The following is a 24,916-nucleotide window of genomic DNA, read 5'->3' as shown; positions in this document are numbered from 1 at the left end:
CCCTGACTGCAGAACGGAAATGCAAGAGCTTTATGGCACATCCATACACCTSTACAGTCCTGTCCAAATTACATAAAAAAAGGCCTGGAATAAAGTACTAGCTTGTCTAATACCAGCATGCTCTGCAAAGCCAAGGATCTCAAAACACAACATATAATGATGTCCAAAAGAGAAGAATGAGTATTTGATTACTAGCTTTCATCACTGAATCTGATCTTATTAGCTGCACTGTAGTATCAGGATGGCAAACTCAAAAGATGCTCAATTTGCTAGAGCTAAAATAAGACAGTTCAGTAGCAGCAATAGGGCACCAGTGTCACATAGAGACTTAAAGTCACAAGGAAAAGAGGTATGAAATGGTATCACCTCTGGCCATAACCAGAGTTTTTCCTCCTCTATTACCAGTCTCATCATCTCTCTAGAAGTTTTTCCTACATTTCAAGAATTAGAAGACTAGCCAAACCACTGGGAATTCTGATCCTATTCAAGAACAATTGCTGAAAATGAGAAATGGATATTGAGGAAATATTAAAAATATCAAAGTAAAAGGAAATGTGCTGAAGTAATCTTAATTTTCTTTAAACTGTGCACAGCTGAGAAATATTTTCAAAATCCTTCCAAAAGTCTTCCATGACTCAAACCTCTTCAAAACCCTAAATGATAAAATATTTATTTACATGAGGGCAGAAATTCCCCAAGTTATTATTTAATCAGAAGATCACAAAGATAAGTTTATAGAATATCAAAGAAATACACATGCAGTAAGAAAAGCAGTAAATCATGTAAACTGCAAAAACATTTTAAAATATGCATTATGTGCCTACACATTTATTTGTATCTGGTTATAATAGTCAAAACTCAACTAAACCCCTGAGAACATACAAGTATTTTATGTAAGGAAATCTTGTGATATGCCCAGCAGAGCACAAGTCAGCTTTTAACTGGGTGTTTTATGTAGTAAAACAAATATTCAACAAAAATAAAAATAGTGCCTAATTTTCTTTATGAACCTGATCTTCACTTTAAAGATTGATGGGAGCTTTGCTCTTCCCTGCATTAAGGGCACAATTTAGAGTCATTCACAACAATTTTGCAAAAAAGGTGACCTAATATGGGTTCTGTCAGCAAAAGATTTACCTTTTCTAATACTTCAATATGACCTAATACATTAGATATGGCAACCATGGAAGAAGATAAAAATAAAGGTATTCCTTTTAATTAAYATGTTGAGTATTTCTAAAAGGCTTGTGTTATCTCAGTGGCACATCTCAGTGTCTCAGGCCAGGATATACTATTATATCAAGCCACAGTAAGAGTATCTTTCAGGCTAACTATACAATTCAAAAGATCAGGCTATCAAATTTTCTTTCAACTCAGTAAAATATTTCACCTTCAGCCTGCGAGAATGTCTGTCTTTAGCCTGGACTGCATTCATATTAAAATGCACTATTCAGGATGCAACATTCTCCTTAGGATGTTCTCCTCTCTCCTTATTCCYAGAGCTCCAACACATCAACAGCCTTGCAGTTTCTTGACTTTCCCCTAATGCCCTGCACGTTTGGAGCTCAGCAGCTAACGGTGTGCATGCCTTCACAAGGCTCAAAAAATTAAAAAATAAACAAAAAATTAGTCCTCTTGTTGAACCAGTAWTATCAAGGATTCAAAGGTGTATTTAGAAACAGATATTTGATAAAAATCACCATTTACTCCCCTGTTCCTTTGCTGTTCCATACGGGTTCAGGCTCGTGGCAAAGCCTAACAACTGCTTTAGTTTAGCCATGGAGGGGCAGAACATTGGATTGTCACTCAGAAGCACCAAATCTGACATCAGGAAAATTTCAAAGTGATACAACACTGATATCAAGAGTATTTTTCTGAAAGGCAGGACAAGCGGACATTGTGCCTTCCTAACAGCTTAAGCATACAGCGTCCTGCTGTTTCTGTGCTCACTAAAGCAAGTGAAACTTGAAGGGAGAAGCTGCTTTTTAACTGCTACTACACAGTACCTATGTGACTTGTTATTACTTGTCTTCCCACCACCTGCCTTCCTGTTTCTCTACCTTTGCCTAAAATACTAATTCACCTCCTAAGAGATCAAACAACTATACAACTGGTCTCATGTGGAGCTTCATGCTGGAGCAACAGAATAGAAAGTCATGGCAACTGATGCAMTTCTGCAAGCATTAATATTACTTAGGAGATATTTTCCCATTAATGCCTACATCATCTTAAAATAGGCCATCCTAACCTGAAWTGACTCCCATTTTATTTCACATTTCCATGTGCTGGTAACAGACAAAGAACCACACAGYTCTCATTACAGGATTGCCCTCTGGAAATGAATTTCACATTTGCAAAATGCTCATTAACTGAACCATTGAACAACACAGACCACCTCTGCTGCTTTTGCACCCAGAAGATTTTAAATCTGATTCCTAATGACTAYCCCACATTATAAATCATTTACAAGCAGTGAAATTCTGGCAAGAAAAAAGTAATCTTCTATCCCCCAAACTTAGCATTTTAATTTTTTAAATTTCCACTTAYATTTTCCAGGAAAATTCTCAATCTCAGTTAATTAAAAATTGTCAGCCTTCCTTTAAAAAAGCCTTCTGACAGTCTTACAAGTATCAGTGCATTGCATTATACTGATCAGAGAGCACACTGGCTTATGAATTACCTGCCAACAATACAAGTATCCATCACCATACTGCAAAGGTGCCAGAGCATCTAGCATAGCAATTTATTGTTAAAAAAACCCCAATATTGTTCTGATATAAACCATAACGTTTCCATGCAAGTCTTTATCCATTCTTCTAAAACATGAGACATACAGACTCCTGATTTACAGTACATTATGGTCTTATTGCTGTTACTCAACATTGTTATAATTTCCTCCATTTTTGATATCTAAATGGCTCTTAGGATTTGCACACACACTAAAACTCAGAAACCTTTAAGTTTCCTAAAGCTGAATTTGTCTAACTGTTAGTTTTGGTGAACTGTTTAAACAATTAGCTCCAAGAGCTTCCCCATTCAGCCTCCACTTAAAACTCTATCCCAGAATTAGGTTTTGCCCATCTCATTCTTTTGAAATGCACATAATCAAAACCTCCTATCACCATTACAATAACATGTCAAGTCTCTAAAAGACTTTGAAGCTTACACATGTATTCATTATCTCTCGCTTTGATTAGTGCACCTCCCCTTTCCTATTCTTAGCCTTGTTTCCTCTTTATTTTCGTACTTTTCAGTTAAATCACTAACTGTAAAGCAACAGCTTTCGGAGTTGGAAAGTAAATACCAGAMTAATCACGATGGACTATGGTCCTTCAAATACCTGTGTTTTTTAAGCAGATGGCCAGGAAATCACATGAATGTGCAAAGATCCCCCTATAGAAACATTCTTATTCTTTAAAGAGTGAAATTTAACACTGCAACTGCTCAAATCCACAAGTGTTTTAAAATTTTAGAATATTTACTTGTCTGTTTCCCYTAAGATTTTGATAAATCTGAATTTTAAAATTATCTGGAACAATGAAATCTATAGCCTAATCATGCAAAAAGTATTTTCACATATTTCTTGTCAATTTGACAATGGTAGAGCTGTTATTAAAAAGTGAGTGCAAGAGGGCTTTATTCATCATTCCAAATCCACCATCAGAGCTTGACACAAAGACTACTTGCATCCTTGCAGGTACCTTTGAATTTACAATTAAATAGTTTTGTATTTAAAAAAAAATAAATGTTTTGTCATATACTTACAAATCATCATTTAATAGGGCAAAGAAAATAGAGTCTTTTAGTATAAAGTCCCACRCGCCTTTTAACAAAGTTGAAAATTTACTGTTTGTTCCTTTACCTTTATTTCAACAAGTTTCTAGTCTATAAGAACATTTCATTTCTAATCTTCTGGTAACATCATGGCATTTACTTGACCTTTTTTAAAAGGTTTTTCTCACAAAAGCTTTTTGGAGATCGAAAGAAATTAATCTTATGGAGTTATGTAGGGCAAATAACAAAATGACCCAAGAACAGAAATTTCCAAACACTTGGAAGAGTTTTATTTCTGCATTTGTACTATATGTTAGGTCTATTTTACTTTGCATGTTTTAAAAAACATTCATGATTTATCTAACTCTATCTCAATTATTACAAAATTCTGCACTTCATTACTAACACAACACTGGAGAACTAGATAATTTTCTTCTTTCTTCATTTGCTGTATGAAGTTGACAACATTTACCCAGCCCTCCGTGAGAAGACGCCATCACATCTTCAAGTGAAACATGCCATGGGAGGCCTATTACAGATGCTTTTATTTTTTCTTTGCTCCTAAAGATAATCATACAAAAATTTGGAAATGTGATTTATTTTAAGCATGCTATAAGATTTTTTCCAAATCTATTATTATTTTGTGTTTTCAGGTATAGATTAGTAATTAATGGCTATTATCACAAATAGCTTAAAAAAATACTACATTTAGAGAACAATAGCATTTAAGTACTTTTCAAAATATCAGAAATACACACAAAACTCACCGCAAGCTTGCAAAAAGAATGGGAACATGAATGCCCTATTACCAGTTACAATTGAGTTCCACAGTACGTCAAAATATTTTGCTGGAAATCAGGAAGGCAAGGCAATGACAAGAAAATCTCCTGAATCATGTGCATCCTCATCAAACTTTCTTTTAACCTTATTTTTCAGACATTCCTAAACAGAACTTTATTTCCCTCAAAATTAAAGATGACAAACCTCTTTCCCGTGCACATTTAARTTTCTACTAGAAAAAAAAATGTTGCCATCAGAACTTTTCTTAGAAGATTACCTTAAATTACAGAAGCCCCATTTTGGGCTTCTGTGTAGCTTGAAATAAATTATTTTATAGTTGTATAAATTCCTATTTGTGATCTCAAGATCCAGTCACAACCTTTGGACATCTACTAAGCAACAGCACTTACCACCATTTCATTAAAGAAGCAGGGTTAGCCCATTTCAATAGTCTCCAAGATTGGCTGAAATTACTTGCTCAAATACCGAACAACGATATGAATATTATCGTGAATTACAGAATCATTACGGTTGGAAAAGACCCTGAAGATCAAGTTCAACCATAAACCCATCACCACCACGCTCACTAAATCATATTCCKAAGCRTCTCATCTACACATTTCTCGTGAGGAGGACAGTGACTCCTCCACTTCCCTGGGCAGCCTGTTCCAATGCTTCACCGCTCTCAATATGTGGATTTTTTTTCCTAATATCTAACCAAAGCGTCCCCTGGTGCAACTTGAGGTCACTTCCTCTTGTTTTATCTGTAGTTATTCTGGAGAAAAGACCAAGCCCTGCCTCACTACAATCTCCTTTCAGGTAGTTGTAGAGAGTGACAAGGTCTCCTGTGAGCGTCCTCTTCTCCAAACTAAGTAACCTCAGCTCCCTCAGCTACTCCTGATGAGGTCTGTGCTCCAGCCCCTTCACCAGTTTTGCTGCCCTTCCTTGGGCACGCTCCAGCACCTCTATGTATTTCATATTGTGAGGGGTCCAAAACTGGACCCAGCATTTGAGGTGTGGCCTCACCAGCACAAAGTACAGGGGGACGTTCACTTATCTGGTGCTGCTGGCTGCACTGTTCCTGATACAAGCCAGGATGCTGTTGGCCTTCTTGGCCACTTGAAACTGAAAACTGTATGTCTTCTGGAGATGTACATTGCAGAATATGACTCAGTTCTGATTCCCATCTATAGGTTTTGCATCTTCAGACATCATCCCAAACTGGAAGAATAAGTAGCAAAGGCTCCACCCTAACATGTTGTTCCCAAAAAAATACCTGCTGTGTGGGTGGGCACTCAGCTTTGTCACCCATGAGTCTAACAGCACGCCAGGTGAAAGGACGGACCTATGTCCAAAGCATGACATACTGTAGGTAGACCCAGCATGTGGTATGCCTTACTGCASTAGGTTGCTGTTCTAGACAGAAGAAGCAGATATGGTAGACAGTCAAATCACGGTATCTAAATCAATGTCTTAAAAGTTACATGGTGAAGAGTTGGGGTTGGAGCGAGTGGTTGGAAGGAGCTGTAGCGGGTCCCAGCAGGATTACAGGGAGCTATAGTGACACAGAGGAAAGTTTTAAATCTATGCAAAACCTTGCTGAAGTTAGTGAAAGATTCCAGATAGATCCAAAAGTCTTTCAGATGAGGCTCTGCCTGGGGCTCAAAGACTTGCACTAAAACATTGCATTGCTTAATGTATGCTATTTCAGCTAACATTTTTTTCATGATGTATTGCATTCTCTTTATCAAAACATTTATAACACTGCTGGGTGTGTTCACTGTTTTTCCTGTTTTTCAAATTAACAAAACAAACCTAGATTTCTTTTTAGAAAAAAAATCTCTAAGATTATTGGTTCAAAATATGATTTTAATACTCAGTGGAGCAAGCCTCTTTCTAAACATTAAAGAGAAGAAAGAGAATAACCTCTCTTTATGATACAGCAACAAAGATATCAGATATACAGTCCTAGAGGTAAAATGGTTTATTCACAAATTCCAACCATCTAAAAACTGGATATTAGGAATCTGTTTAGGGACAGTTGAACCCTAAATTTCAWCTGTCTCCATCTCTGCCTTGATGAAAAAAAATCACCAACTGCTGTGTGGAAAACTACTTCTCAACTTCTTACAACCTAAGCAGATCTATTTGCACACATCTCCTGACAACTCACATGCAGTCTGAGAAAACTCATGGAATAAACATCTAGCTTAAAGCCACTAGTTATATGTGCCTGTGTTATGTGGCAGATAGTTTCAGGTTAAATTGCAAAATGATGCATCAAGTCATAGATACATCTCTTCTCCATCTCAAATTTCAGTGTTTTTGATCCAAACAGCTACAGGGACCATTTTTCACTGCTTGAGAATTTCAAATACTGTGGAAAATGACAGGCTCATTCAAAACCCTTTATTCAGTTTACAAGCAGCAACTCCTCAATTACTAACTTCTTTCCAGTATTAGTGGTGCAAATATTATCATGAATTTTCCCAGGACTAAGATGAATGAAAGAGACAGTTTTCTATTACAGTTCAATATTTTACTTTTGAMTTCCTTTGGACCTGTGAGCAATTGCCATCTGGTCCTGGAGATTGATTTCTGTTGCTTTTACTGAGTTGATCTAAAAGTTACTGTCATTTCTGATTAAGGTAGACCCTCACACAGTGAGACAGACTCAGGTGAAAACTCCTCCAAAATCTTTATTCTTCCAGACTTTTCAGAAAGTGTTTTGGGCTCCTAATTCACAAGCATTCTATCTCCTATGGTATGTAAAACCAAAATGAAACTTCATTTTCACTTCAAATCTGTATGTTCGTATAACCAAAGGAACAGTTAATGCCAACAGTCTTATTAATATCATTTATGTATCATTTCCAGATTTCAATATCATCTCCAAATTAATTATTTCTTATCTGCAAATTCAGRCAAACATTACTGAATTGGTAAGGTTCAAAATATGATTTCCAAGGCTTACTCCATAAAGCAGCTAAATTTTTTTTCCACGTAAAAGTATGAACCACTGAAGGTGTATCTCTAAGTATTTTGCTGATTTTTTTAACAACCTAAGCGGACATGCCAAGTGCTGTAGGAAATTCTCATCTGAAAATAATCACATTTCAATAAAATGCCAAAACTATTTCAGAAARAAGTAATTTACCATTTCTGTTGGTGATAAGAGAAGGGTACCATCCCCTACACAGGAGCTGTCAAACACATGACTGGAATAAAATATGATCATGCATTTGGGAAACATCCTGAAGTCTTCCAGAACCGATGATTAGATGAATAATTGCAGTAACGAGCAATGCTCTGCTATTTTTTCATTTCTGAATAATTCACTTYAGAACTCATTAGGCCATTTCAGATTGTTGCAAACAGGATCCAGAGCTGCTGCCTCTTTTTTTTTTTAACCCCAGATTCCTGAGTGCAGCCTGTCGACAGGCAATGCTATGAAAGCAGATGCCTCTGGTTTCCACTAATACTTTTACTGAGTGCCTCGATTTAAAATTAAATAATCAAGAACACARGCGTTCTTGTAAACGACGTAGTGCTATTTCTTCTTTATTATTTCACCTGTAGATATAATTATACACCAATAAAATTCATTAATGAGGTCCTGTACTACACCAAGAAAATAAAGACTGCAAGTCATACTTTGCTTGTGCTCTTGATTGTGTACTCTAATGTTCTGCTACATTACCCTCTTCAGAAAATTAAGTTACATGCTTACTCTATGAATTTTCTCAGCTGTCAAAACTGGAAAGAAAGCTGTTACATGAAATAAGCTAATTTATATAAAAGGTTATCATTAAGCACAGATCGGCAACAGATATTGCAAATTTACTGGCTTTCATTTGCAAAAGAAAACAGCAACAATACCTACTAAGTATTCTATGACTTATTTCAGTAATATTTAATTTTCTTTCCGTGCTTGCAAGCAGGCAACACAAACATGTAATTTAACCATCAAAGTTTGGGGTGGAAATTCAATTACAATATTAATTTCCATTAATCTGACACATTATAATTTAGATAGAGTTACTGTAATGCTACAGAACACTTTTCAGTATTAGAATGGATTGAGAAACTTCTGCTAGAAGATCTCCAACAGTGTTGCAGTGCTTACAACATCTCATCAAACCAAAAAGATGCCAGGGGCCTTGCAAGGGACGTGAGCTTTAAATGAAAATTCTCGGATTACCCTCCTTAAGAGAATCTTCTCCCTGAATCTACCTGATCTGCACTCAAAGAATGAATTGAAATGAGTTTCAACTCTGCTATCTCATATCTATCAAACTGAACCTCTTTATGACAGAAAATACTTAGCAAGACAGCTTAAAGATGGTTCTGTTGTTATTTTTAATTTTGTTCTTATGGGAAATGTCAATTATCATCATTTTTGCAAAATGAGGAAACCAAATAGAATGCTGCTTTCCCATCTCGCCCGCAATTATGCTATTTAATAATCATTTAAAACAATAAAGTACATATAATACACAGAGAAGACAAACTGACAACTCCACCGCTGCGATGTACCACATATAAAATTCTCACATGATAATGAAGTGAACCAATTTAGAAATATGTAATTCTTAGCTGCAAGAGCCTGAGTATTTTTACAAAAAGCTGAAGGAGCTGCATGTGGTAGACGGGAACAGAACTACTTTCTTTTGACTGGTGTGTAAACTTACATGAGGGCCAGTATAAAGATCAGACGGATGCATCAACTTCCAAAAAGCTGTTATTTTTTGATGAGATTAACTCAAAGCTTCTCCTTTCTAAATGGGAGCTATTTAGTGAATTGATGCTAGGACATAGTACATAACAGAACGAAAACTGTTTCTGAAGTGTATTTTAGAATCTTTTGTTTTATCAGAGCAGGTTTCAAGTGYGCAACAAACAGCTCCACCTACTGTCCCAAAATCAAGAATAGCATTTCCCAGATCTTCCTTTCCAGGCTGTAGGAACACTACAGGTCTCTCACAACTTCATATCCTCTCTGCTCTTTTGTCATGAAGGGTTACACCTGAATATCCTCAATCTCAAAGAAAAAAAGCCTAGGGGATTTACCAGTCTCTCACTCTGCAAGTCTTCACATCTCTGCTAGGCAGCTGAAGGGCCACCCCAGCCCCCCAAAAGCAGGAAAAGGCTCCCAAGCGATGGGCTTTCCCGCCCAACACCTTCAGTAGGAGCTTGCAAAAAGAGATGGAGATGCTCCCTCAACTGTCCCAGCTCCTTGACATCTTGCAAGGATGGCAGCCACTGCCAGTGTCTCTCCCCAAGTGATGAAGTAAATCTGCTTGAAAAATACTAAAGTGGTCCCTAGCCAAATCAAAGCTTGATGCAATATGTGAGAGAATTTTCTGAGTTTTGATATTTTGATATTTTTTGATATTTAAGATATTTAAGTGCAAGAAGAAGAGCATTCAAAAAAAGAAAGCAGCAGTTGGCTCCAGCTATTGCCTTCTGCATGACAAGAGGAGCGACACAGGACCAAACCCTCTTAAATGAAAGCATAAACTCATCTGATCAGTCCTAGGCTTTAGTAATTTCTCAGCTCTGTTCACAGAATCACAGAACGGTGGAGGTGGGAAGGGGCCCCTGGAGATCCAGTCCAACTCCCCTGCACAAGCAGGGACACCTAGAGCACATGGCACAGGGTTGCATCCAGGTGGGTTTGGAGTATCTCCAAAGAAGGAGAATCCACAGTCTCTCCAGTTCTCTGTTCCAGTGCTCTGTCACCCTCACAGTAAGGAAGATCTTGCTCATACTCAGGTAGAACTTTATGTGTTTCAGTTTGTGGCCACTGCCTCTTGTCCTGTCACTGGGCACCACTGAAAATGTCTGGTCACATCCTCTTGAACTCCTCCCTTTAGATATCCGCATAGATTAATAAGATTCCCTCTCAGTCTTCTCTATGCTAAACATGCCCATCTCTCTCATCCTCTCTCCTCACAAGAGAGATGCTTCAGTCCTCCACCCATCTCTGTAGCCTGCCACTGGACTCTCTCTGGTAGCTCCCTGACCCTCTTGTGCTGGGGAGCACAGAACTGCACACAATATTCCAGGTGCGGCCTCAACAGAGCTGAGTAGAGGGATAGTATGGCCTCCCTTGACCTGCTGGCAACACTTTTCCTCACACAGGCTAGGATCCCACTGGCCTTCTTCCACAAGGGCACACTGCTGGTTCATCGTCAAGTTTTTGTCCACCAGGACTCCTAGGCCCCTCTCCACAGAGCTACTCTCCAGTAGGTAACCCCCAGCCAGGACTGGTGCATGGGGATATTCTATCAGACTTTCACTCAGACTAAATTATGAGTGATGTTCTTCTTATAAATTAATCAGTTTAAAATGGAAAGGAAGGAACATCTGTACCCTCTTATTTTGTTTTCCTGTCCTATCAGAGAGACACTACTGTGCTGTGGTACTTAAAGAATGACTCAATCTTTGAGACTGTCCCAAAGTGTGGTTTGTAGCTCACAAAGACTCCTCAAAGGGTGTCTAAGCAAGGAAAATTAATGTTTATTTAACATAATACTTTTAAAGACAGAGTGTTTCTGGTTTTAAAGACAATGTTTCCCGTTTAAAGTCATCAGTGACTTAAAATATCCAAAATTAACATAGATGTTCCTTATATGCTGTCCTGCCCAATTTCTGCAAGTACAGTTCACTCATAACTCCTACCCTAATCAGCAGGCTTCATTCAAGCCCTTTGAAAAATCAGAGCTACTAACAGGTTTGTGAAAAAAAAAAAAGGCACTACCTGTATGGCTGCCTATTTGGGAAACAACATAAATGCTGCCGGAACACTACAACAAAGCAGAATCACCACAAATTATCACCGCAGGACAGGATGAAGCCATTCAATTTGTAACTACTTGCTGTTAAGATAACGATGTTAAGTAACGATGGAGTACACACTCAATGACAATATATTCCAAAAGAAATACATCTCAGAAAGAAACAAAAGTGATAAATCTAGCAGCATATTGCTACCAAGATAGACTTTCAAAAACAGAAGCTACAGGATTAAGATGGCCATTTTTTGCATATACAGACCCATCCAATAAAAAGCAAAGCCTTTTCCAGGAGGAAGAAGAAGAAGAGAAAGAGGAGGAATTTGTATTGCATTATGTTATACTGGATACCAGTTGCTTTGTTCTGGAATATGTGCTTTCTTAAGATCTTCTGTTCTCCTTAATAATTAGGATAGTAGCTCAGATTATAAAGAAAAAGTAAATTAAGCTTTCCACACTCTCCATTTGTAACTCAAGAAAACTAGTATGAAGAGAAGAACATCCAGTTATTAATTCACAGCTTTATTTCATATTGCTGGAATGACATCTGGTAAAATCAGGATCTATTTTAGACTCCTGGGAATTCCTGCTAACAAGCAACTCTCTGGACTGTTTCCACTTGCAGCTTTATTTTCCATCTGGCATAGCTAATATGAGAAGGGACATTTCTATTTCTCACATTATGTTTGCAGACCTCAAGCAGCTTTAAATGGGCCAGTACTTTCACGGTCTCTTCTAGCATCAGAGAAGCCCCATGAAGACTCAGCATCCACATGTCATCACGGCAAACTTGCAATGAGACACAAATGGAACGACCATGTGGGAAAAACAGATGATGGGCAGCCTGTGAAAAGAAGGGAAAAGTTTCATCCATGTCCCATCATTGCTAGGACAAAATCACTTAATGCATACACATATGTGTATGTATGCACACAGCTACTAGCACACATTTCTTTATTCTTTAACAGCTACTGAGATCCCAGAGTCTTCACAGAAAGGATTACAAGTCTTCATTATCCTCAGTATCCAGGGGTTTATCTCCATGTCTATCCTTGCTCCAATTTAAATCCATTAATTAATATTTTGTTGCCAGTAGTTTWTCTCTTCTCTTTTTTCAATAATCTTTTTACATATTCAGTCTATATAGTGTATGAATCAGCTTCCTGTACCCCACTATGTAAAGCCTGTAATGCAAAGGGAAATGCACTACAAATAGTTTGAGATCACTTATTTTCCAGCCTAAAGCCAGCAGTACTCAATATTAATAGATTAATGAGGTTGGAAGCAGAACATCTTAATCTCATCATCATAAAAATCCATTACACACACCTCACATCAACAACTAGACTAAGCTTTTTAAAGCAAGACAAATRTGGACATGAGATGTCCCTCTAGGAATTACTTAACATAATACTTCTCAAAAAAAGAAGAAAAAACAACCCTATATAAGGAAGGATTTTTAAATCCAACAGATCTTTCTACAACTAGACTTCATTATTTCTGCCATTCTACTATGCTAACCATGAAATTAGCCTTTGTCCTGTTTTCATGTAGTCTACRGATATTGCTTTCTGCTGTGAACTATGCACCCCACTGAGTACCTCATTTGATCAATCTTTGAGCACAGGATGAAAACACGCCATGAGCAGATCACACAAACTGGATTATTCTGAAGCAACTTCATCCAAGCTAAAACCATAACATATAGAAGAGAATATACAGAAATACAGAGATAAACAGAAAAATAGAAAGCACTAATTTAAAGAAGAGGTAAATGTGAAAGTCTTGTACTCAAGTAGAAAGCAATTCAGAGATAATARATTGCAGAAGGCAGTAGGGCACCCAAGTCTGCTTTGGAAATGAATGTCTGGTGAAAATGGATACAACCAAACCACTACAAGTTCAGATGTGGTATCTATCTTATTATAATAGAGTTCTCATAATTATCATCATTTTTAAAAAATCTCAAATAATAGTCCAACATTTCTGTAAAGCCATAAATTCAAATCCAAACAAAATGCCATTGACTTAAGATATTTCAGCCTGGCCTGAAAACTCTTACCCAATTAAAACAATACAATGCAAACAAAAAGCTATGAAGATGCACCAACCTCACATTACAACATTCATCCACAGTCTAAAAATCTCTTCTAGGACAGGGGCCACCTTTACCTCTGTCCTGACTGGGGTTTTAAATGAACCTACATCATGGGTCAATGAAGAAACCAAGGTCCAATGTCTGCCTGGGGTGTCTACAACATAGATGCTCCGAAAAAATAATTAGAATGTAAGGCAGTGCGTGTAAGAAAATAAGTTAGAGTGCATATGGACTAAAACACCTGCCTTTTACTCTGTTCTGTTTAACAATGAATTGAAAATTCTTATTAAAAATAATTAAAATCCAGAACAGTTTTGAGTTAGAAATAGAAAAGGTGCATAATAGGAAGTTGCAATCTATTTGTATGTTAGTCTAGAAGACATTAATTCAATTGACTGAGTTCAGGCTATGCTTAATTCCAYTGTATTCAAATATCCCAAGAAAGATTCCTAATTTTTATTCTGATATGATATTAGCATTACCGTGATAGGATGTTTTGTATTTCACTAGCATTAAACTAGTTTTGAACCCTTGTYTTGGATTCTTTGAAACTCAGACTTCCCTGCATGCTCTCTTGTCTTCAGAGACTGGATAAAACTTGCCTAAATAGTCTTAAAACCAGAATAATCATTGCACGGTAAAACACAACTACACAATTTAAATCAAAGCAGGTATCTTTTGCTTTATACAGAGCAAAAACATCTCACATTAAATAGTCACTTCTTTTTTTCACTTTTCTCCCTTACTTATACCTATAATTACTCATGAAATTCAGAAACTGTCAAAACAGGTCAAATTATAACRGCCTAGTTCATTTTATAGATATAATCTATATCTAAGTAATCTAAGATTCTATAAATATCTAAGATTCTACATATCTATAAAATCTTAGAGCACTAAATAATGACAACAGAGTAAAACTTAGTGACTTAAATTTAAGAAATTTTGACTGAATTTTCATTTTGATCCACACTGGTGACAACCCACTTCAAACATTTAATTGAGTTCTAGTTACAGAATGTACCAAGAGTGTTGAAGTATTACAAACAAATCATTATTTTTGTCATTTACTTTAATTCTTTAATTGATGCAAGGGATGCAATTCTTTAATTGATGCAAGGGAAAATTTTAATATTTTCTCTGTACATATATGTCAGAGTAGGATAATTAGTCTTGTTACTAGTATTCTTGTTTCAATTTTTTTCTGCAGCATGCTAGAGTATACTTAAATTATAGATCTGAGAAGCAAGTGCCTGTATGTAAAAAAAAAAAAGATCTATATAGTAGGAAGCCACAGATTTACTTTTATTCTGAAAATAATTTGCCTGGCTGAATTCAAGATATTCTCTTTCAGCATTCATCCAAAGCTTATGAAAGAAATAGTATCTGTTTATAACATACATTAGCATAGTATTTTCAAAGCAYGCAATAGTACCTATAAAGTTTTCACCATCTTGAATGAAGAGAAAAGTGAGGGGAAAAGCATGATCTAATGAGAAAACTGAAAGAATAACCTTAATGCAAGTTATTAAAACATTCAATTTTATATTTGACTTCAGAATTGTATTATTCATGTTTTTCAACAGTTACAGCTAGCTACATGAAGGACTTCTTTGAGACTGAATCCCAGTGAAAGAATGTGCCAAAATCCACAAGATCCATTCACAGCAATCCTGTTTCACGGTGAAAACAAACAGGATTACACAGTATAGACAGTTCACTTTTATGAAAAGGACAGACAAAACTATGTGGACGCCAACTCCTCTGCCCAAAAGAATGGAGAGAAAACAGAGTAATTAACTGCATTTTTCCRTGAGATGGAGTCTCTCCCCTGCCTTAACAAAACAAAAAAATTAATACAATAAATAGCACAATTTAACAGAAAATACTATTTCTTAAATAATAGTAGAATTTGAGATTTATTTGTATTTTGTTTTAAAACACGCCAGTACTACTTCCTATGTCCTAGAAATATATGTATTAGCTCCAGCATATATGTCTGAGTTCCACAAACTCACTTAAGAAATAAAGACACAGTATGCATTAAATAATCACAGTAATGTAGTTAGGAAACAACAGCATGTCTCTTTTTTGATAAGCACACAGGCATTTTTCATTGTCTTTCAAAAACAATGTAGGCTGTAGCAACACACACACACACAAATGMATACGTTATGCATATCTACATATATCAGCATACAAAATCGCTTTCAAAATTACTTTGCTTTGGCAACTCTTAAGAGTCCTGAACTGAGTGGCCTCACAATACTTGAGAAATGTGGCCACCCGAATACCAAACACAAAGCTCCGTGAACTCAAATACACATATTCTTAACAGCTGCACCTTTTTGCAGTGTAAACGGGTTCAGGGTTTGATTACCTAAGCAAGAAGTAATTGGGGACCGATTGTGCTACAGATTGTGCTACAGATTGTGCTTTCTATTTATTCCTGTATAACAGCAACTCAAGTAGACCATAATTGAGTAGCAACTCAATTATGTAACGTATCTCCTCAGTGTCAAACTTCTTTAACTGCAGACTGCACAGGTAAGTCTCATTGACGCAACAAAATCTTTTTGAGGATAAAATATCTCCCTCCCTCCTCCCCAGCTCCCCTCCAAAAAGCAACACATTTTCTAGAAATACCATTCTTTACTTGCAACATATAGAAATAAACCTTAGAACTTGCATTAATCATCTCCAAGATATGGTTTAAAACTATTCCTTTATTATCTCACAAATATACACATACAATATCATCTCTTTTCCTCAAAAATTCTACTTTTAACGTATGCATGTTCTTTTAATAAATATATCCTCTAATGCTTGTTCTTTAGCTATTTTGAGCCRACATGCACAATAAGCCAAAATGCACAAAAACAGTTTGTTTTTTCTGTGTAAATCAGCAGAAAAGCAACAGCAGCTGAGGAAGAACATAAATCTTTTAGAGAAATGAAAGTTTAGCTATTGCTTGCATCAAAGGACTATTAAAATGTTTTTATTTATATAATCAGACAGTGAGTCCAGAAAAAAAACTACCCAGTTTCACCTACATTTATGAAGACATTTATGAATGTCATTTATGAAGACATACAAGTGTGGAAATTTATTTGACTATAAAAAAAGGGGCAAGGTTTTTCTAGAAATCTCCCTATATTCATGTACTAGAATGCTGCTTAGAGAGGTACAGTGTATTTATTACTTATTCAGTCAGGATAGTACACATTTTTCTCCAGCATCAACTAGGGCAGCAAACAGTTTAGCGACCCACACCAGATAAAAACTAAAAAAGAGGTCTAGTGGGGCTGGGCTAAAGGACATAACTAAAACAATGTCAAGCCTTGTTACTGCCCAAGTTTCCCTTTCTTTCTCCACTGTAAAGCCTTCCCTCAGCCACGTAACCCACTTTGCTTGAGAATTTAACTTTTGAATGAAATGTTCAAACCAGTTCTCCACTGAGATGCCAAGCCTCCATATAGGATACTTAATCTGACTCTTACAGGCCATCTCGACTAGGTTTTTCCTGACACCTGCCCCTTCAAGTTCTGTACTTCACGACCTACTCTTGCCTGAGAATAACTTTTCTCCATATTGAAACGTCTGCACAGTCGTCTTCAAAAGCTTTTTTTCTGAACGCGCTTGGGCCACACTTGGACTGCATCACCTTTCCTATTTTTCAGTCTCCATCCATGAAAGTGGGGATACAGCACTTTCCTACCTCTTCCGGACCATCATGAGGATGAAGATGAAAGGTTGGTCAGGATTTCCAGTACGGTAGTGACATGTAACTAATCTTACTGTGGCAAAGTGGTGGACACCCTTTCAGGACCATTCACGGTCACATCCTATCAAATTGCCTCAGGACTGAGGGAGGACTCAGAGGGAAGGAAGTACCAAAATCACTTTAAAGGCAAACTCGTACTCTGTCAGAACCAATCTTAAAATAGTGAAACCTACTCAAATTCTTCAGTATCAAAGCAAAGTGGTAGTATTCAGTAATACATGGACAAACTGTGACTTTTCCATTTTCCTGATTTTTTTTCTTCGTGTTTAGCCACGACATGTTTCTTTCTTGCTTCATCGCATACTTGCAACATGAAAAGGTTGATCCTATGTTGACATGCTTAGAATTAGTTCTCTGCACTCCAAAGTACTATTGCAGTGTTTCGCTGTATCACGTAACACCAGAGTTTTCATCTTTTTGCACAAGTCTACAGAGGCATAAACCTTATCTCCCCCCAGGTCAACATGGAATATCATTCAGTGACACATGCTTATCTATGATTCTTCATTGATTCTTCATGGAAATCTTCCATTCCTTTTAGAGCAAATAGCTTAAACTTTTACACATGTGATATTGACCTATTCACCTTTGTTGACTAGTATTGCAGGAACAGAGCATCAAAACAGTATGGAAATTTCCATTATATCCATGTTATATATATATGTATTATATTTAGTAATATGTTCTTATATACTTCAGGTTATGATTAGATCCTACCCTTCCTGTTTTGTTCACAGAACATAGTCTGATGAACAATGAAAACATTGCTCAATGTTGCCATTCTTCTATTAATTCTGGAAAGAGAACTGGCATGAAGGAAATAACATATATGGCCAATACAAGCATCATGGAAGATGATATGAAAGAAAATAAGGTCAGGATTTCTGTGCATATTTAATCTGAACTTGTTGTCCTATATTACCATAACATCAGCTCGATTTGGGATATGTCACTTGGAATGTTTCGTAAACATCTACCAAAGGTGATATGACTCCCTTTGAAAGGGGAGACAAGATAATGTGCAGGTCCTAGATAATGCAAGAATGAAGTCAACTATAAAAAAAAAAAAAAAAAAATGAAGCCAGAGAACTGCAATTTCATTTCCCCATTGGCCATAAGTCAAATATCCTTCCTACAATAAAAAAATCCAAAATATGCAATTGTTTAGAAAGTACTTAACATTTTGAACTCAGAGAAAAGCTAGAGATATCAAATTATACATATTCAACAATGCTGGCTTACTAAGCACAGAATATTCATTTTCTAAAATTTCCTGACTACAATTTTAGTTCCTTGAGTAATCAACGAAACATGAAAAACACACAAGTGAAACATAYATTTACCTGAGAGAAGAGAATCACTGCTTATAAAACAGTTGCACAAATTGCATATTCTTTACACCATTTGCCTAGCTATACTATTAGCCACCATAACACCTAACAATTTAGGGAGCAACAGTAAAATGTTCCAAGTTTTGAAATTGAAATTTAGTAATTTTTGTGCTTTGTTGATCATCTTAATTCAAAAATCTGTGCCTGTCTTTGAGCTATTCAGAAAAACAAGGCTTGAAATTGCCTACTATCACATCCAATATTCATACCTTTTTTTAAATCACATAGATTTTGCCCATTTTAAAGCCTTGCCTGACATCATGAATCTACCTTTTTTTTTTTTTTAAATTAGATTGATGAGTTCTCAACTGCAGCACCTGCCTCGTTTCTTCAACCCTAGTCCTATCCAGGGTAGGGTGTAGTTTCACCTTCAAATCAAAGTTATACTCCATACTCTTAGGGTACATCTGTGGACAACTAACCTGTAGCTTTAAGTCCTTTCACGCTGCCTCATATCTCATTAAAAAAAAAAGAACATTTAAAACCTTGTTCCTGCCCTGGCACAGTTCCTTAATCCAGTGTAACTAGCGACACAGAGAGGCCCCTCTGAAGCCCTGGAGTGAGGTAACAGCAATGAGAGACTTCACTGACTAAAATACCTAGTTAAAATTTAGACCACCAGACTGTGGTGATTGATACAGAAATCTTCTGGTCTAACTTGGAAAAAATACAGTTTGGTATTGTTTTTCATGAACAATTTGAGGATACAGGGTTTTGTGCAACTTAGAGCATGCATGATCTCTGTCAATAAGGCCTTAAAATTAGGGACATGCTGTGCTAGGCACTAGGCAAATATACAGTAAGAAAGAGCAAACGTGCCAGTAACTTTTCCTGCTTGCTCTGTCTAGTTAAGCAAAACACCAAGGAACAAAGAGGACAATTAACTTGCCAAAGACTCACACAACTGTTTGGTAACAGAGGCCACAATGTTCTTCTAATCCCAAATCCCAAACTGCCCCATTTCTRGGTCACAATGTCCCCTTCTCACAAAGATTAACTTCCTCAAGACAAGGAATTGCATTATGAATGAAATTAATAGGGGCACAGAGCACAAATCTTGCAAGCACTTTAAATCCCAGCAGGATTTGGCAAGTGGTTGGGATCCTGTGGTCCCAGTGATTTTTCCCGTAATGAAAAGAGTTTTGTTTATTTCTGCCTATGCCCTTAKCTTTAAATTGAACGAGGAAATACCTCCTTTTCTGCTGTTTTCCAAGTCTCTTTGATCTTACGATTACTTATCTGCTGGTTGCCTACTATTATGTAGAGTTGGAATTATGTATATTCACACTAGATAGTTCCAAGTACGCCGTGGACCCAGGACTAAAGAGCAGCTACTCTTTCTACTCTCTTAGAAGTGGTTTCCAAACTTGGGAGGTACAAAAGTGGTATGCAAAGTTCCAAGATGATTCCACACTTGCAACTAAACAGCCCTAACTCATGTGAAGAGAGGAAAAAAAAAAAAAAAAAGAAAAAGGGAAGCATTTCAGCTAAAATAGTGTATACTGCAAATTCTTTTGTGTCATCTCCAGCTTGGAGGCACCTACAAAATCCAAGACCTTTTTGGTATCTCTCCCTATATGTACTAGCTGAAAAATAAACCAGAAAATAGAAGGGACTTTTTTTTTTTTTTTTTTTTTGGAAACTCTCTCCATTGTTTATTTTGGGCTCCATTATGCAAACAGTCTGAGACCAGCATTAGCACTTGCTGAAACTCTAGGAAAAGGCAGAAAGCAGCAAGAAATCAAGAAGGTCGTGACATTCTCACAGCAGTCAGCAATTTTCTAAGCATAACAGTGAAATACAACTTCGCAAGCTGGACACAACCTCAAAGAAATCACTTCAGAAGAACTGAAAATTAATAGCATTTATACTAAAATTAAATACTTGAGAGGGCATCAACTCTGTCTATTGACAAATCACAGGGTTTTATTCCTCAATATCAGTGACCAAGGCCTCCTTGCAAAAGTTTAAGCTCAGGATGCCATTCTGTCTCTTCTACAGCAAAACAAGACTATTCAGCCACCGCTGCAGGGTCCCAAATAGCATGATKCCTGCATTAAGTCCTACCTGAAAAAAATACATAATATATGCAYATTTGTACACAGGGATGTGCATGCATACTCAAAGGATTCAGACTTCATCAAACTACAACTATGCTTCTCTCAACTATTTTAAGAGATACCCTGGACTGCGCAGAGATAGGATGGTAGTACGGGTCAACCTTACCAAACACACAACCCACTTTGTAGTCTACCCCATAGCTCACAGGGAACATCACTGGGTAGGACTGAGGTCTTGCCAATAACCTGCCTGAACTATCTCCCCATAAAGCTTACCATTGTTCTTAAGTGAGAGAGATTTCCAATCATAATGAGCAAAGGCACTTCCTTTTTGCCTATTTTTATATCCATGACAAAAGCAAAATTTCTCCATGCCTTCTCTTTTAGAGATGGCTGCTCCTCTGGTCYTTGCTTTATTAATTTGCCAGTTCACCTTCTTTGACTTCTATCACATACTGGTATAGACAGAGAAGAAATGAAAGACATTATCACCACTGAATAGGTCTATGTATTAGGGCGTATGGAAAGGCAGTWAAGAAATATTCACTGCCCTTTATTCAAATCAGTGTATCCACCCTGTATTCACTGCAGACATACATTTCATTATTATTTTCTCTAAATCGAGCTGATGGTATCCATGCACTTCACTGATGTATGTATTCTCAAGGCCTTTTAGAGAAAAGCTACTGTACAGAAAATACGGAGTGATAAATTCTCTTTTTATTAGCACTGCAACTATTCATCTYAGACTTAAGGTAAATCCCTGAAAATACTTAATTTCCTAGTAATATCAAAATGACTTTCTTTCCATCCTGCTCCACTTTTGTAAGAATGCACAGCACTGCTCAAGTTCAGCGGCATTTAGAGCAAGGCCTAAAGAACACCCCAATTGTTTTACATAGTTACGGGAAAAGATTACGATCAAGCCATGTTGCTAGAGTTAGAAAACAATAAACTTACAATGATTTCTAAGTTATTAATGTAAATGCTCAATATAGCAATATAACTTAGGAATTTGCCCACTGTAATTCTATATTAGAAAGCAAAGATATAAATAAATAAATAAATAAAGGACATAAAAATCTTGAAGAATACTGCTGGACTTGAATTCTTGAAGAATACTGCTGGATATGCTATTTTGGCATAAAGGTTTGCAAACACTTTTTTTTTTTTTCTCAAAACTATGATTGATAAAGTATTTCCTGTTTTTTTTTTCCTTCTTCTTTAATTAAGACAGTATTGATGGGAGGGAAGGGGGTAGAAGGTGGGAAGGGGAAGACATTTCCCTGATGCATGACCCATACAATGCCAAACTGCCCCAACTCAAAAAAAAAAAAAAAATCTGAAGTGACTAATTGCAGCTTAGAAAGCAAAGTTAAAAAGTTAAAATAGACATGAGCTGTAAAAAAGAAAAAAAAAAGAAATTATTTTGGATTTAATAAAATTTATAACACCATGCTCCTATATGTTTCATATTTCACAAATTCAAAATAAAATGTTAAGCAATGGTTTTCAAAATACCAATTATTCTACCATCAGAAGAGTTGGATTAACATATTTATAAAATTAAAAAAAAAAAAAAAAAGCAAAAGCCAAAAACCCAAAGGAAAGTTAGTTTTTATTTCCTAATATATAGGCACAATTCATCCATTCTAAACTTGGTCATGTCGCTTTTCGTTCTATATCCATAACGTGCTAGGTTTCTAAAGAAGGATTATTTTTGATGCTTTCATTAGCATGGACACAATTTTAGATACACTGGAAATCTGCGATTCAGAATATGCACAACTTCCTAGAAACTGCTGTTCAGGACCTTGAAAAGAAAGCTGTATATAAAAACAGATCTAAAATACAGGCAAAACTATGGCTATTTCTGTAAATCATCTGTGCTGTAATTGCTGTGTACACACAAACAGACATTTAAAGGAATGAATACTTTCTGGCTTCACCCAGTTGCTGCAGGAATTTATTAACACTAGCACTACTGCAGACCAAAGCAAAGCATTATCAGCATAACGTGGCTCTCAGGTGTCTATCTGGCACTCTGTGCCGCACACCCCACGGAAAACACAAATCTCTGGACAATGGAAATTTCAAAGAAATGAAGACAAAGGTCGGGCCAGGGCCTGGGGCAAAGCATTGGCCTCAGGAGGCAGCCTGCCCTCCAGAAAGCTCCTCAGTGACTTCTGATGGATCACTTATCTTCTGACTCCCTAGAACCTTGGATATAACATGGACAAGAGGTGGCTGACTGAAATCTGATGTRCTCAGGTGCTGCTGTAATTAAAGATTTAGTACTAAAGCTGAAGAACTGCACAGAAAATCTTGATGTATATCAAAGAACACAAAGCTTTATTAGAAAATAAGAAAGCATAATGCACTTGGGGAATATGTGCTAGAACAGCACCGGTGAACTCTGATCTTCACGTTATCTGGAGAGTGACCTGGTAGAATAAAYTTGGATTCAAATTGTTTTGCTTGAACCCACAGCAGTCTCTGGCAATATACCTGCCATCTTCAGCAAGAGCAGGAGAACAGGCTTCTGCAGAAACGGCAGGCTGCTGAAAATACCACAAATCACTCTTTTTTCCTGAAGCTACCAGTGTTAAAACATCAGTTGTAGGGAGAATTTGGATGCAAATGGGGTTGCATAATGTTATTATGTAGGGATCCTGATATAATTAACTATTAATTAAATCATACAGGCTAGAACTGCACTCGCAGGCAAACTCGCTTTTCCTAAATTCTAATTAACTAAAATATTACTAAATAAATACCRAAGAAACGAAATGATCCATGTTTGCTGTCTCTGTGCGTTCCTAGTCACAGTGGTGATAATTTAAAATGACATCATGGTAATTAGGAGAGTGGTATAGCAAGAAATAGTCTGTTCCAGAGCCATTTCTAAGCACCTTATTGGCTGGCAATATGAATTACAAAATATTCTGAATCCATTCAAGACCCAAACAGCTGGAAAATCCACAAGGACAAAACTTTATTTAAAGTAAATGTAAACTTGACTTAAACAGACTAGAAAGAAAATTGTGCAAATCTTCAAAACTTTTCATAGTGGAATACTTTATATAAAGCTCTCTAATTTGGGTCAGGGGACAATGCTGCTTGAAAAGAAAGCTGTTTCTATAGGAAATTTATAGTAGCTGGCAGAATTCGTGAAATTGGCATTTGATCAATCCCTTTCAATTCTTAATCCGCAAATGAAGAAGGTGGGCAACACAGCGAGGTTGGAAGAAGATGCAAGTTTATGCTTTTGACTTCCTGCATCATGCATCATGAAAGAAGCCAGTGTGGTGGGAGGCTGAATAGCCTGGCATCAGTGTCCTACAATTCCATAAACTTAACTCCAGTAAAACAGTTCTGGAAGCCTCATGCACTGAGGGAAGATTAACTCCTTCCTATACCCCAAGCCCCTACATTTTGCAGGAAACACAGCAAGCACAAATAACTATGGGAAGGATGCCCTCAACTCATTGTGAGCGAATGTGATTTTTAAATGACTTAGATATTTTGTCATTAAGTGCAAGTTAATATTGACAAATAAAAATTGGTAAAATATAGAATTTAAGCCAGTCTAGAGTGTAAAAGCATTTTTTTTTTTCTTTTTACCAATACATGGCCTATAGAAAAAGATCCTTGGTGCCTCATTGTTGTTTAGCACCATCCTTGACACCAATCTGGGCATTTGAAGACTACCTAGCCTAGGTAATCTGAGCTCCGTTGTTTCACATTAGTTTTTTTTCAGAGGTACCATTAAGATGAAGAGACACCAAATGCTAGACACTGTTTTGAAGGGTCAAATCTTAGATCAATGTGGTCACTTGATCACTAAATACAGCCCCTAGAAATGCTGTAATCTGATTACAAAGCACATGCTTCAGAGGTGGGCAGCTTTGCTTCTAATCACAAAAAGAAATTGTGGCAACAGTTTCACTATTTCACTGTGCCCTATTTAAGCTCAATTAATCAACAGCAAGATGTAACCTAATCAGCCAGGCTCATGTAACACATAATACTTCATCTGCCAGAAAAAAAAAGCACAATTTATACAAGATTTTACTAAAACAAGACCAAACTAATTTTTCTGTTATATACTTCATATAGCACATAGAATGAATCTTTATGTAAATAAACTGAGGTAGCTTTTACCTTTTTTCTCCCTCAGGCTTTGAATGGTCAGATGCTTTTAAGTCCTTTTAAAAAAGTGCCAGATCTTA

At 36.7% G+C, this 24,916-nt stretch overlaps 1 protein-coding gene across 3 annotated transcripts in view; it reads right to left on the bottom strand.

The window, feature by feature from the left end:
- The window catches only part of MYRIP (myosin VIIA and Rab interacting protein), a 119,065-nt gene extending 106,892 nt beyond the window's left edge, over window positions 1–12,173 (bottom strand). For 2 of the 3 annotated variants that reach the window (XM_026034825.1, XM_026034826.1), the window contains exon 1: window positions 12,031–12,173. The gene's annotated coding sequence lies outside the window, so the exon portion shown is untranslated. The remainder of the gene's footprint in view (window positions 1–12,030) is intronic. The other variant, XM_026034828.1, reaches the window with a different exon arrangement.
- Window positions 12,174–24,916: the final 12,743 nt, after the last annotated feature.

This window comes from Nothoprocta perdicaria, unplaced genomic scaffold (genome assembly GCF_003342845.1).
Source record: "Nothoprocta perdicaria isolate Ctin4 unplaced genomic scaffold, notPer1 scaffold_150, whole genome shotgun sequence".
Classification (NCBI taxonomy): Eukaryota; Metazoa; Chordata; class Aves; order Tinamiformes; family Tinamidae; genus Nothoprocta; species Nothoprocta perdicaria.
The sequence above is the reverse complement of the archived record's forward strand: the minus strand, read 5'-3'. Positions and strand labels throughout refer to the sequence as shown.